A 14,769-nucleotide genomic window follows, 5' to 3' on the forward strand; every position below is an offset into this window, starting at 1 on the left:
AGTATGTTAATTTATGTTTCTGTCAAAAAAAAAAAAAATTAGCTAACACCTTTTATTCTCATGTAGGGAATAGGTGAGGCCGTTTTAGCCTTATCTAACTTTTGGAGACTGAGTGGGCAGTTCAGTCTCCACTGATAGCCAATCAGAGAAAGCTGGCCCAAGGATATCACTAATTTAAGCGGCCTGCAATGAAGAGATGGCTCAACAAGTCCATCATCTCATGGTCCCTTTTTTGATTTTTTTCTTTTTGTTTCTTTCAGTATATTATATACTGACAGAAAGTAATGGATTGACCAAGATTTTTCACCTTTATTTCACACATAACTTGAAAAAAAACAAAAAACATTTCACCACAGATAAGTTTTATTTGTTTATAGATTTTTTTTGACATTATGGCACCAGTTCATTTTCTCCATATCTGTGGAATTTACCTTTATTTCTCTACACTATGTTATTTTAGTATTGTGTAAATCCTTGTATAGTTCTTTATAACAAGAAGAATGATGTGGGTGACTGAAGTATTGTTTTTTATGTATAGAATATGGAGCAAGTATTATTCTGAGGTGTCATCACTGTGATTGGGCAAATCAAAAGAGAGTATGCTATCCTTCTCACCTTTTTCATAAAAATAAAATAAATGCTGTTGACTCGTAGGGACCTCAAAAATATTTTGTTAGAGCAGGTAATTTTTCCAAAAACTTTCTTGTACAATGGCATCTTTCCTCTGGAACTTATGGTTAGGAGTTTTCTGTAGTCTTTTGCAATGATGAGTTTGTTATAATGGTTTTCACTATGAGTCAGCTGTAAAAATTATGTTTGTTTCCAATGTTGGCAGAATGAGATTATCTGAAATGCTATTGTAGTTTCTGTATAGAGACTATAATGTTATATATCTCAGGAAACTCAGATATAAGGTATCTCTGTTGGAGAAGAATGGTAGCAGAGGACACAACATAGCTTAACCTCCCTACTGGCCAATGTGGATGAAATAGTGACACCAAATTGCACTTCTTATCCATGTTATTCAATAGGTGTTAGAGCTTTGTATCCAGATTTAGCTGAACGTCTATAGACGTTGTGGCCAGTTGGGGGTTAATAGATAGCTTCATTTCTTTTCAGTCCTTAGAGTCCTGATAATGGTAACAAGTGGCATTGCTTAGTGTGTTTCAGAAAATGGTTGCCATTTTTCATAGTAAAAGTTTTCACGGTAAAAGTAACAGTTGTATCTTTTACATAAAAACACACAAGACAGAAATTTTAAACTGGGTATAGTAGCCTTCACTCTACTTCATTCTTTCTAAGTCATTAGCTAAAAAAATCTTTTTGATATACTTGCCAGTTAAACTTAATTGTTACTCTTTATTAAACTGAGGTTTAACGGAAGAGGATAGCTAATTAGCAAGTGGCTAGATATCATTAATCTACTGTACCATAAATGTAATATAGGGACATGCATTCTGTTTATGTAGAAAAAAATATTAACATGATCATTATCAAAAAAAGAGCTGCTTTGTTTTGGCAGTGTAATAGAAATAAGGACTATTAAAGATTCATCTTTATTTTATAGTTGAATAAATATAGAAACTTTGAAAGTTTTATAAATTGACCAGAGAGCTTATGATAATGCAATCCTTGGCATCGGGACTGCTTTCACTTGTACTACCTCAAGACATTAGCACTACCCAGCTGTTGATATCTTTGACTTGTATTAGTGCTTTTGATTAAGAATTGACTATTCTGATAGTTGTTTAGAACTGTTGGTTCTGCTGAGAACTATAGTTGTTGAACTGAAAATACGAAGATTGCAACGTGGATTCAATCAAAATAAAAGTGTTTATATAAACAATCTGTATAGCCTTGTAAAAACATTGCTTGTTCTATAATGCTAGACTTGTCAGAATAAAGATCATTTTATGGTTTATCAGCTAGAGAAAATTTTCTAGGCTTCTCAGTTGGTTCCCAGGTTAGTTGATCTTGATCTTCATCACTGGCATTTAAGGTTTTCTAAGTTTTTTAGAAACAAGTTTTTAATCTTACAGTTCAGGCATTTACACTATTTAAGACAGTAATATATGTTTGGGTTTAGCATCATAAGAGGATTATTATTATTATTATTACATGACACCTCCAGGGAGTCCAAAGACTCATCGAGGGAGGGCATCTACTCTACAACTCTTCATTTCACTGCTCCACCAACCTTCATCATCTACCACCAACACAATCTATCGCCGACTACCACCACTAGTACTTTCACAGACAATCACAAACATCCATGCTCAAGGCGGTATTTGAACCCACAGCCTTTTGGCTGGAGAGCGGATACACAGACCACTCGGCCAACCAGCCAGGATAGCACTTGTTTGCCATGTTCTCACCTGAGGTCTTAAAAATTATGTTGAAGGCTTTCCCACTTGATTACAAAGTGGATTATACTTGCTAAGAAATTATATTATTGTTTATATTCTTATTTGCTTATTCAAGTGTATGTGTGACTAGGCTGTTGACTTCAGTTGTCTCAGTATTCCATAATGCAACTTACACTTCCTTTCAGACATGTATATTGTCGCATTTCCTGGCAAGTATAATTTACTTTATAACCAAGTGGAAAAATTTCCTCCTATATCTGAACCAAAATATTTTAATAATAAGGTGATATGCTTTTTCTTTAATTTAACCTTGGTATCTTTTTGGGTCTTGGTTCCTAATAAAGGTCAGAATTGATCTGCATAATGACCCTTTCCATAATACATAGCAATATACACATCTAAAAGGAAATGCATTTGCATTATGGGATAATGAGGCTGTTGATGTAAATTCGGTAGCCTCTATACAAGTAACCTGGTCTTAGTTTGCTTGCACGTAGGTAAAAAAAAAAGAGTATGATTTCTTGGCAAGTATGAATTTTTTTTCACTTATTAAAAAAAAATTTTTTTTTGCATGCTTCATTACTAGTCATGAAGATAATTCATGCAATTATAATTTATTGCATGAATTATCAAGTCAAGTATAATTTACTTAAAAATCATCAGTAGCCCTGAACTTGACTAATAATAATGGCTAAAGGTGGAGAGTAGCTGCTAGTAGATTTTCACAAAGTTAGGGGCTAAAAGTCTTTCTGTGCCTGCTTATTTCCTATTTATAACAGTATAATCATATTAAAAAGGAAAAGTGTTTAAGAAAGTTTTAAAAGAAATGAAAGTTTGAATGGCTTTCAGATTTCAAGTGCAGACTTAATATACATATATTTCCCAAAGTAAAAATCTCTGAAACTGATAACTAGGACTGAATGGTGAAAATGCTTGAATGCATAGCCTTTTTTTTTTTGTTAAAGTTTTGGATTAATGATTACATGGACTTTGCTTGATCAGAAAAGTAAAATTTATGCAGTGAGGAGTAAACTACACCCACCTTTCTAATGAGAATTTAGCAAACTTATTTCTTTGTATTCCAGATGATTGGAGTAGAGCTCTAATAGTACCCATATATAAAAAAGGGAAATAAAACTGAATGTGAGAATTACAGAAGTATTTCTCTACTGAGTGTTCCTGGTTAAGATATGTGTGCAAGTATACTTGAGAAACAGTTGAGAAGGATTGTGGACTTCTTCTCAACTGTGAAGAACAAGCTGGATTCAGGCCAAATAGAGGCTGTCAGGATCAGATTTTCACTTTATGGCACATAGTTGAGAAAGCATGGGAATATAACAAAGATCTGTTTTTAAGTTTTGTCGATCTGGGAAAGGCATATGACAAGGTGCCAAGAGAGAAGCTATTCAATACACTACAGTTATATGGTGTCAATGGGGCATCATATCAAGCAATACTTAGTCTATATTTGAGTTGTAAGTCAGCAGTTAGAATTGAAGGAAGTACAGGAAGATAGTTTAATGTTAAATCTGGTGGCAGACAAGGATCTACTTTATCCCCTCTGCTATTCATTAAGGTTTGCAGGAAAAATACCAAGAAGAAGACCAAGATATAGGTGGATTAATACAGTAAAAAAGTGCCTTAGAAGATAGAAATATAAGATTTGATAATGTGGAGTCTTGACAGGTAACAGACTGATTTGGAGGAAAATTGTAGATAGGAAGTTAGTAATGATGTAATTTTTCATGTAGTTCTATCATATCCTGTACAGCCCTTGAGGGTATATATATCAGGAATTTGATGATGATGATTTTCTTTGTATGCATCTTGAAGGTTATTATAGGATACTATGCTAATCCCACACATTGTTTCTGTTATTACTGGTAGAAGTCAGTAATAATCATTATCATACGTATCAAGGATTTAGGCCTAGTATGGCCTGTTCCGGCTTTAGAAGTCATCGTTGAATCGTTTAAGAGGACGTCCTGGTTTTCTTTTTCCTAATGGCTTGTACTTTAAGGCTTGTTTTGGTAATCTTTCTGTTTTCATTCTTTGAACATGTTCCATCCATTTGTTTATATTTTTTAATTTTTTCTATTACTGGTTCTTGGTTTAATTCTTTCATGATATCTTCGTTTCTTTTGTGATCAACTAGGGTATACGTTGCAGTTTTTCTCATAAACTTCATTTCAGTCAGTAATAATAAAAACAATTCATTTGTTTTTATTATTACTGATTTAAACTGGTATTTCTCAGGATTCCACTGTAATCAGCTCTCAGTCATCAGAGGAACTACAAGGGTGGTCTGAAAATTTCTCGGCCTAACAATGAAAAAACGAATTTATAATTTCAAAATTATTTTTATTTTTCAACATAATCTCCCTTAAGACTAATAGATTTATTCTAGCGATGCTCCAGCACTATTATTCTGTCCCTGTAGTGGTTCTCAGTAAGATCTGCAAAATACCCCTCTACAGCTGCAATCACCTGTTGATTCAAAGAAAAACGCTGACCATCGATGAAAATTTTTAGTTTTGGGAAGAGACAGAAGTCAGAGGGAGCCAAATCTGGGGAATAGGGTGGATGTTTCAACAATTCATAGTGCGGATCCCTTAATTTTCCCATTGCCAAAACATCTTTGTTGGCAGGTGCATTTTCCTGATGAAAGATGATTTTTTTCTTCTGCAAACCGGGTCTTTTCTCATGAATTTTTTCATTGAGTCAGGTTAAAAGATTGGAATAATATTCCCCGGTTATTGTTTTACCCTTTTCAAGATAATTAATAAACAAAATGTCTTTAGCATCCCCAAACACCAATGCCAGGACCTTGTCTTCTTTGGTGCTGAACAGCTGGCTTGTGTCCACTGTTTTGACTGCTGTTTGGATTCTGCTATGTACTGGTGAATCCAAGTCTCACCCATAGTAATAAATCGACGCAAAATCAGTTTTATTCTTGTTAAAATGCTCCAAGCACTGTTCAGAGATTTTCATGCGAGTTCGTTTTGATCTACTGTGAACAAGTATAGCACTCATCTTGTGCAAAGCTTTTTCATTTGCAATTCTTCATGCAAAATATATCCTACACATTCTTTTGAAATGCCTATAGTCTCAGCAATTACACACATTTTGAATTGCCGGTCATCCAATACCATATCGTGCACTTGATGAATGATTTATGGTGTTGTTTCACTTTTTGGACGTCCTTCACGTGAATCATCTTCAAGGCTGGTTCGCCATGTTTAAACTTGGCAGCCCATTTCTTAATTGTCGAAAACGAAGGAGAAGAATGCCCATAAACTTTTATGAACTTCAAATGGATTTTTTTGGTGTTGAACCTTCTTTTTACAAAAAATTTTATAACCGCATGATACTCGATTTTATCCATTTCAAGGGATACAGACAACACTTTTACTTCAGACAGCTGTATAAAAGAAACTACTGGATAGAATGACTTCTAATTTTACATGGATGCTTATGACAGATGTACCAACTTAGAAAAAAAAAAATCTTGTCGATAGTGTTGTCGTGTATGGTCAAGGCCGAGAACTTTTCAGACCACCCTCATATTAAGTGCTTCAATTCATCTAGAGATCTTTTGATTTTCTTTTGTGCATTTTTTTCCCCTCTCATTCTTTTTCTTTTTTTTTTTTTTCATTACATGTTTTTGCTAGCCTTTCATCTTGCCTTCTGTTTAAATGATCATACCACTTTAGATTAGTTGTGCTTAAGCATTCTTGAATTATCATGTAACATCAGCTGTCTCTTCTACCATAAGAGCTTTGCCTCCTCTGTTATCTATTCCTATATTTTATTTGATTTTGATTTTTTAAATTTAATTTAATTTGATTCCTATATTTAATTTAATACCAATTTTAACTTATGGATCTGAAAACTGTGTTAGAAATAAAAGACTTGACCAAATACTACGGACTGCAGATATGAGAGTCCTGAGAAAGATTAGGGACATGAACAGATGGCATCAATGGCTATATCATATTAAAAATTAGGATATTAGGAAATAACTTGACATTGTTAGCATCCGGCAATGTGTTAGCAGAACTAATCTTTGGTGGTATGGTCACTTAAACAGAATAGAAGAGAAAAGATTAGCAAAACAAGTGTTCTCTACCAGGTGGGCAGGAAAAAGACCCAGAGGAAAACCGAGGTATAGGTGGATTGATACAGTAAAAGTGCCTTAGGAAGATAGAAATATAAGATCTGATAATGTTGGAGTCTTGACAGGTAAGAGATTGATTTGGAGGAAAATTGTAGATAGGAAGTTAATAATGATATAAATTTCATGTAGTACTATCAGGAATTTGATGATGATGATATTTAATTTGTCATCTTCACTAATAAGTGTGCCCAAATAGCCGTAATGTTTTATTTCATATACCAGTTAAGGATTTCTTTCTATTTTCATAATTTCTCTTTTCTTGAATGATTTTCATATCAAATTTATTATGGTAGCTATTCAGTTTAGTTAAAAATCCCTGAAGGCAAGTAGTGTATTTATTTATAAAAATAACATTTCCATTTTAAAGAGCTGAGTTTAACATCTAATTTGATATCATAGGTTTAATGCTAGTTTCCATCATAAGGTGGTCCATGTAGATAATCAATAAAAGCAGAGAAAGCATACAACCTGATTTCACATCATACCTACGTTTTGCATGGACCTGATTTCATTCTAGTTCATTTTCCTGTGCTACCTTCAGTTGACCAGTATATATATAGGTTATATAATATCATATGCACACTGCATAATGCTTTTCACCTCTCATATATAAAGACTTCTGAAAGATTTCCACACTACAAGTTAGTAACTAAACTGAACTGTATTCGGATGGGATTAGATGTTTAGTGAGTTAGATAGGCAACTGGCTCTCGGATAGGTATCAGCAAGTTGTGTGTGGGTGCAATATCCCAAAAGAGGAAAGTCACTAGTAGTGTGCCAGTCTTGGGACCATTGTTATTTAATTTGTGTATTAATGATGTCAGAATGGTTTAACTAGTGATATACAACTGTTTGCAGATAATGCAAATGAAGAGAGTGGTGAGGAATCAAGCAGATGTTGTGGCCTTACAGGAGGAGTTGAATACATTGTATGAGTGGACAGCAATATGGAACTGTTAGTTCAATGTTTCAAACTGTAAGGTTCTGAAATTCGGTAGGTAATAATGGAATGTCAAGTATACACTAGGTGGTGAAATGTTTGAGGAAGTTGAGCAGACAAGAGACTGGAGTGGTGATGATCAAAAATCTGAAGTTTAGAGGTCACATTGTACAAGTTGTGAAGTAAGCACATCAGGTTATGGCAATGATGCAAAGGACCTTAAACTGCAGAAATAGGGAGATTCTGGTTCCATTGTGTAAAGCATTCATCAGGCTTTGTCTGAATTATTGTGGACAGATTTGGTCCCCTGATTTTCATGGTGATGAGGATGTACAGTTGAACCTCGGTTGTCGAACGCCTCGGTTCCCGAACATATTTTCTGAACAAAAAACGCCCCAGTTTCCGAACAGGCAAATGGCAACCACGTGCTCCGCATGCTGAGTGTAAGGCAGGATAAGTGTCAGTTACGCGGCAGCTTTCGTTCACCTACTCGACTTTGCAGTGAGTTTTCTTGATTTTTTTTTTCATAAATTATTATTAATTAATCCACCATGGGGCCGCAGAAGAATCATGATAGCAGCGAACTGAAAAGAAAAGTTGTTAGAACCACGATAGAGATGAAAAAAGAAATTATATCCAAACATAAAAATGGCGTTTGTGTCTCAGATCTTGCTATGCAGTTCGGTATGGCGAAATCAATGATATGTACAATACTGAAAAATAAAGAGGCGATCAATTTTCGTCTATATTTTATCTATTTATTGTGTTTATTCTTTTTATGTAAGATTTTATGTATTTTCATTATGTTTGTATACGATCTTATGCATGAAGTACTGTTGTAAAGGTTTAAATAAACAATCATCTGGGGTTCGGGAATGGAATAATCCATTTTACATTAATTCTTATGGGAAAATGGTTTCAGTTTTCGAACAATTCGGTTTCTGAACAGCCTTCGGGAACAAATTGAGTTCGACAACTGAGGTTCCACTGTATTGGAAAATGTTCAAAGAAGGCTGGCTAACATGGTAATGGGTCTTTGGAATGTAGGATATAAGACATTGAGGAAATGCATAGCATAGTGAATAGGAGGAAAGAGAGGGGATAGATTGAGACATTTGTTAAAAGGTTGTTACTGGGTTAATGTGGAAGAAATTTTTCATAGAATGGGGGAAGAGGGGTCAAACAAGGGGACATCTCTGAAAGTTTTATAAGGAGCAGGTTCTTTCATAGAGAGTAGTTGTTGAGTGGAATGCATAGCTTGACATAGTGGTAAATGCAGATATATTTAGTGAGTTTAAAGCACAATTTAGGTTTTGTGTGTAAATTTGGTACCTCCTGCAATGAGTCTTTCAACTCCATTGCAGATGACAGTCTGATGTTAATATCTTTCCAGATCACCAAAGCTTAGATTTGTGTTATCTTCTCACGATTTCTCAGTATGTCTTAAAAGTAAAAACTGGTTCTGGCGTTTCTCAACTTTGCTGAACCTTAGTCATTTTTCTTCATGCTTCCCTTCAACACATAGCCATGAATTTCTTTTATTATTTTCATATTTTCCTTTTCATTGATTGGTACAATGAGAGCTCTTGTCCAGTTATCTGACATTCTGTCTTTGACTTCTGAATTATACATTATAGCCAGTGTAAAAAAAAGCTTTGGACCATGTGTGGCATCAAGGCCTACTAAATAGATCGCCATTCTTTGTTCTCCCTGCTGCCCTCTGCAATTGGGCAGTCAGCTTTCTTTTTTGTTCATTCTCTGTGAGTCACTGTAGATGGCTTCCTCTCTTCAAGTTTCACTACCAATTCTGGACTGTGTCAAAGCTCTGTCCTATCACCTATTATTTCTCCTGTACATAAATGATCTACTCACAATCACTCCTATCCACAGTTTTGCATATGATAGTACTATTCACTCATTCTACTCATTTGACAAACCATGCGATACTCTGACATCTCAGGCTACAAGACATCTACAACTAGTGCCTTAAACATTGATCTACATACTATTCTTCAATGGACTGAAGACAATCTTGTCATGTTCAATGCCACCAAAACACAGTCTTGCCTTATCTCTTGCGAAAGAGATCTCAGCTCACCTATCCTTATTCTCAGTAAGATGCAAATTACCAGACAAGATTAGATCTCTCTGTTCAGACTAATGTTTACCTCTAGTCTCTCCTGGAATAAGCACATCACATCAAGATGTACATAAATGATCTACTCACATCCAGAATCTAGGCATTCTCCTCACTCAAGATGCTGATTTACACCAAACCAACTCTTAACAATATACAAATCCCAAATTTGCACATGCTTGGAATACTGCTCATGTGTTTGGGGTAGAGCACCTAAAATTTCCCTTAAAATTCTTGATGCTGTCCAGAGGAGAGCAATTTGGCTCATAGACAATCTCACTCTTAGATTCACTTCAACCTCTTAATCTCCTAGATAAGTTATTGTAACATCCACTTGCTTGCACAACAGTCACCATATTATGCTGGCTTTCAAAACCAAATCTGACTCCATAGGATGGTTCACCCCATATTACCATATTCTGTCTGTTAATTGCATGTGTTCTCTGTCCATTTTTCTACTTGTAGAATGAAAAGTCCATTTTCTGAGAAGAAACACCCATCCACTGCTGTATGGGTAACCCATTTTCAGTAGAAAAGCTTGTATAAAGGTTCTGTGCATCCTAGACAGCATTGGAACCCAGGTTTCTCCAAGGTAAACCATTGGGCATCATGAAAACTGATTGAGCTATGGAGGTTCTGATTTATTGTCATCATCATCATCAAATTCCTGACATGTAACCTCAAGGGGTGTATAGGATATGACAGTACTACATGAAAAATTGACATCATTACTAACTTCTTATCTTCAATTTTCCTCCAAATCAGTCTTTTACCTGTCAAGACCCCAACATTATCGGAATTTATATTTCTGTCTTCTAAGGCAATTTTTAGTGTATCAATCCATCTATATCTTGGTCTTCCTCTTGTTCTTTTTCCTGCTAACTTAGCAGAGAACATTTGTTTTGCTAATCTTTCCTCCCATTCTGTGTGGTAGTCTCAGGTGGTAAGTGACCATACCACTTGAGATTAGCCCTGCTAATGCATTCCGGATGCTGACAATGTCAAGTTCTTTCCTAATATCCTCATTTTTAATATGATATTGCCATTTCTAAATCACTTAGGGAATTGAAACAACGTAGATCCGAATATAAATTAAATTATACTTTAATAGATATTTCCGATATTTCGGCAATGTCACATTGCCATTTTCTAAAGGAACTTACAAAAAGGCAGGTGCACACAGGCACTAACAATACAGTAACTGAGAATGAAGATATGAAGCTATCGTTCTCCTAGAAGTCCTGATGGTGCCCTCTGGCGGGCTAAGTAGGCGTTCTTGGCCGTTGGGCTGAAGGTCTGCTGATGTATGCCTCCCAAATTTGGGGCAGTCGCATACAACCAAATTTGTTGAGGTTTGGAGAGTTTCTTAGGGCAGAGGCTGATTCCATAAATAATCTTTCGAATTTATATTTGCTCCGGTGTATTATTGTTGCTTTCTTCCACCGTATTCTGTGGCGAGTATCCAGAGCATGGTCTGCAAGACCAGAGGATATTGCCATTGATGGCATCTGTTCATGCACCTAATCTTTCTCAGGACTCTAATATTTGCAGTCTCTAGTCTTTGGTCAAGTGTCTGAGAGCTGGGTCAACTTCTGACCCAGCTCTCAGATCCATAAGTTAAAATTGATTTGAACACTGTCTTGTAAGCTAATTTAGTGTTTTGACTAATTTCTCTCTTATTCCATATAAATTTATTCAGTTGACTTCCTACCACCAGCTTTGTTTTGTTGTCTATTTCCATATTTAATTTACCATCTTCACTAAAAATCGTGCGTAAGTAGCTGAAATGTTTTACTTGTTCTGTAGGTTCTCCATTTACAATGCGGTTGATATTTTCAGTGCTTCTGCCTATTTTCGTTGTCTTTGTCTTGTTATTGCTGACCTTCATACTATATCTATTACAACAACAACAGTTATTCAATTTATTGAGGGAATCTTCCAGACTTGTTGCAGATTCATTTAGAAGTATAACATCTGCATACAGTAAAGAGCTGAGATTAACATCTCCAATTTTGATATCAGGTTTAATACCACTTTCCTTCATGATGTGATCCATATAGATAATGAATAACAGAGGGGAGAATAGATCCTTGTCTGCAACAAGATTTAGCATTAAACAATCTTCCTGTACTTCAATTCTCAAATAAAGACTAAGTATTGCTTATATAATGTCCCATTGACACTATATAACCTGGCATTTTGAAGAGCTTCTCTCTTGGGACTTTATCCTATGCCTTTTCCAGATCTTCAAAACTTAAATACAGATCTTTGTTATATTCTCATGATTTCTCAACAATTTGTCATAAAGTAAATATATGATCCTGACAGCCTTCGTTTGTCAGGATCAGATATTTACCTACACGACCTACTCGTTCTTCACCAAGCTTTTCTTCCACAATCCTTCTCAACCATTTCTAAAGTATACTTGCGTAAATCTTACTGGGAACACTCAGTAGAAAAATACCTGTGTAATTCTCACATTCAGTTTTGTTGCCCTTTTTTATATATGGGTACTATGAAAGCACTACTCCAATCATCTGAAATTTGTCCCTTTGTCTCCAGGCCTTTGGAACTATGCAATGTAGCCACTATAAGACTTTTATACCTCCATACTAGAACATTTTTAGTCGAATATCATCTACTCCTGCTGACTTTCCACATTTCAATTTGATGTCTTTTTCTTTGTCAAGTATGCATATCTATTCCTGACTGCATGCCTGTTGAGTGTTTTTTACCACTGTGTTATCACTGCTTGTTTCATTTAGCAATTTTTTGACGTAATTACTCCATATTCTTTCACTCATTCTTCCATTTCTGAGCTTCTTCAACAACCTTCAGAATATCTTTCCACCTTCTTGATATTTGTTTTCTATGTTCTTACCATAGTCTTACTTTTATTTAGCTAGTTTACACAGTGTTTAGCTTATAATTTGTCTATTCTTTAAGAGCACAAGCTGACTTCTTTGCCAGGAACTTTTGATATGCTTTCTTCTTTAACTTCCTGTGTATGCCATGGAGTTCTGATTTTTCTATCCTTGCAGACAACCTCACCACATGCCTCTCTGGCTGAATCCATGAAATCCTGTCGATCTTCAGGATTCGCCACTAAACCTCCAAGGTTTGGTTCCTTGTTCTCAAACTCTTTCATTTTTTTTTTTTTTTGAATAATGTTTGTGTATGTTAGTCTACAGTTCACATCTGAGAGCAACTCAACTTTTATTCGCTTTAAAACTTTCTTACATGTTCTTCTTTTCAATATAAAATTCAATTTTATCCTGCTCAAGACTAAATGTTGATCACTTCCAATTTCAAATCCGCTGTACACTCTAGTGTCCTGCACCAGTGAGAAAACATCATTATCAACAATAACACAGGCAATGAGACTTTTCTTATTTCTTGCCTCTTCTCTCCATGCGAATTTGTGCACATTTTTATGTTGGAACATGGTGTTAGTAATAACCAGTCCATGTCCTGAGCAGAAATCCAAAAGGTATTTGCCATTATTATTAGCTTTGCTGTTTTCTCCAAATTTTCCGAAAATATTTTTGTATGTGTGACAATCATTTCCTACTCTGCTATTTAGATCCCCAACAAGGACCAACTTATCATTTTTCATTGTGCCAGTTGCTTTCTCTAAAGCCTCAAAAAAAAAATTCCTCCACTTCTACCTTAGTAGAACCTTCTGTGGGACATTAGGTGCAAATAACTGTCATTGTCCAGTTCCCCATTCTGATATTTGCCCACATCACTCTACTTGAGACTGCCTGCCATTTAAGAAGATTAGCTTCATATTTAATGTTGAATACTATGATTACTCTTTCTTTTCCTTGATTGTCATTGCCTGAATATAACATTTTGTATTTATTGCTCAGAAAAATTTCACCATATTTTGTCTTTTTTGTTTCAGTCACCCCTATTATGTCGATCTGGTACTTATCCAATTCCTCAGCTAGCTCCATTTCTTTGCCATTCAGCTTCTTATGCTGATAGTACCAATGTTGAATTGGGGTGTGTTTTAGGATTTGTTCCAGTAGCTGACTTTTCGCTGTTCACCCTGCTTTTCTGGTGAAAACAATGGGGGGGCCTTGTTTAACTGGGTAACTTCCCAGCCAGCTTGAAATTCTGTCATGTTGTACCATCATTTATATTTTGGTTTAAGCCAATAAGAATACAATTTGGTCAGTGAAATCCCAAATTGCCAGCCCATCCTCATTCATTCAGTATCCAGATACCTAACAGGTTGCACCACAACAGTAAGATGTGTGACGAGAAGGTGAGGATTGGACATTAGGTCAGAAGCTCTGATCGATTCTCTGCATTCCTTTAAAGGCTATGTGGAGGTCTCCTCTAAGTTATACAGCTTTGACTCTTAAGCACCCTGAGTTATTGTCAACTGTTATAAATATGAAGGTTTTTGCTTTATTCAACTGACTACCAATAAATACAGTTATTCCTCTCATCTTAAACAAAAAATTCCATTGTGATCTCTATTCTGTCTGTTAATAATTGATTGTGGATTTTTTAATAATGATTTCTTATGTATGGAGTATTTTCTCTTGGTTAAAGATTAAATTAAACTTTCCAAGAAATCATATTTTTGTTTAATCCTTGATAGTATGCAAAGATCTTCATGACTATGCTACTTGTATATAGAGGCTTATAACTTCACATCAATTATCTTAATTTCCCATAATGCAAACTGTGTGGTATGGGAGGTGTGATTTGCATGTATGTCTGAAAGGAAGTGTGCTTGGCATTATGAGATACTAAGGCAATTGATGTGAAGTTATCAGCCTCTAAATGCAAGTAGCTTAGTCTCCAAGACACTTCCTGTGCAAACCTTGTGCGTGCTAGTCTGGACTGTACTCAGTTTTTTCATCTTATATTGAAGGTGCTGTGGTGGGTAGAGATCAGGACTTTGTGCTGGCAATTCAGGATTTTCTGCACATTTTTTCATCAAAAGCATATTTCTGTAGCACATTGCACCTACATAATGAAATGATGCATTAACATGCTGTAAGAGGCATCTATCCATAAAACTGCTGCAGTGTTGGATGAATTACTTTATCAAGAAGTATCACATATTCATTACCATTCATTCTTCCTTGAATGAAAGGCAATTTCAGTAGGCTTTGTAGGCAAATTCCAA

At 35.4% G+C, this 14,769-nt stretch overlaps 1 protein-coding gene across 1 annotated transcript in view; it reads left to right on the forward strand.

Moving 5' to 3' along the window:
• LOC150092552 (general transcription factor IIF subunit 1-like) overlaps window positions 1-14,769 on the forward strand; it is a 185,258-nt gene that overhangs the window by 120,170 nt on the left and 50,319 nt on the right. The gene's annotated exons all lie outside the window — the stretch shown is intronic.

The sequence above is a fragment of the Typopeltis vanoorti genome, chromosome 25, assembly GCF_054136105.1.
Source record: "Typopeltis vanoorti isolate ZY-2024b chromosome 25, IOZ_Tvanoo_1.0, whole genome shotgun sequence".
Classification (NCBI taxonomy): Eukaryota; Metazoa; Arthropoda; class Arachnida; order Uropygi; family Thelyphonidae; genus Typopeltis; species Typopeltis vanoorti.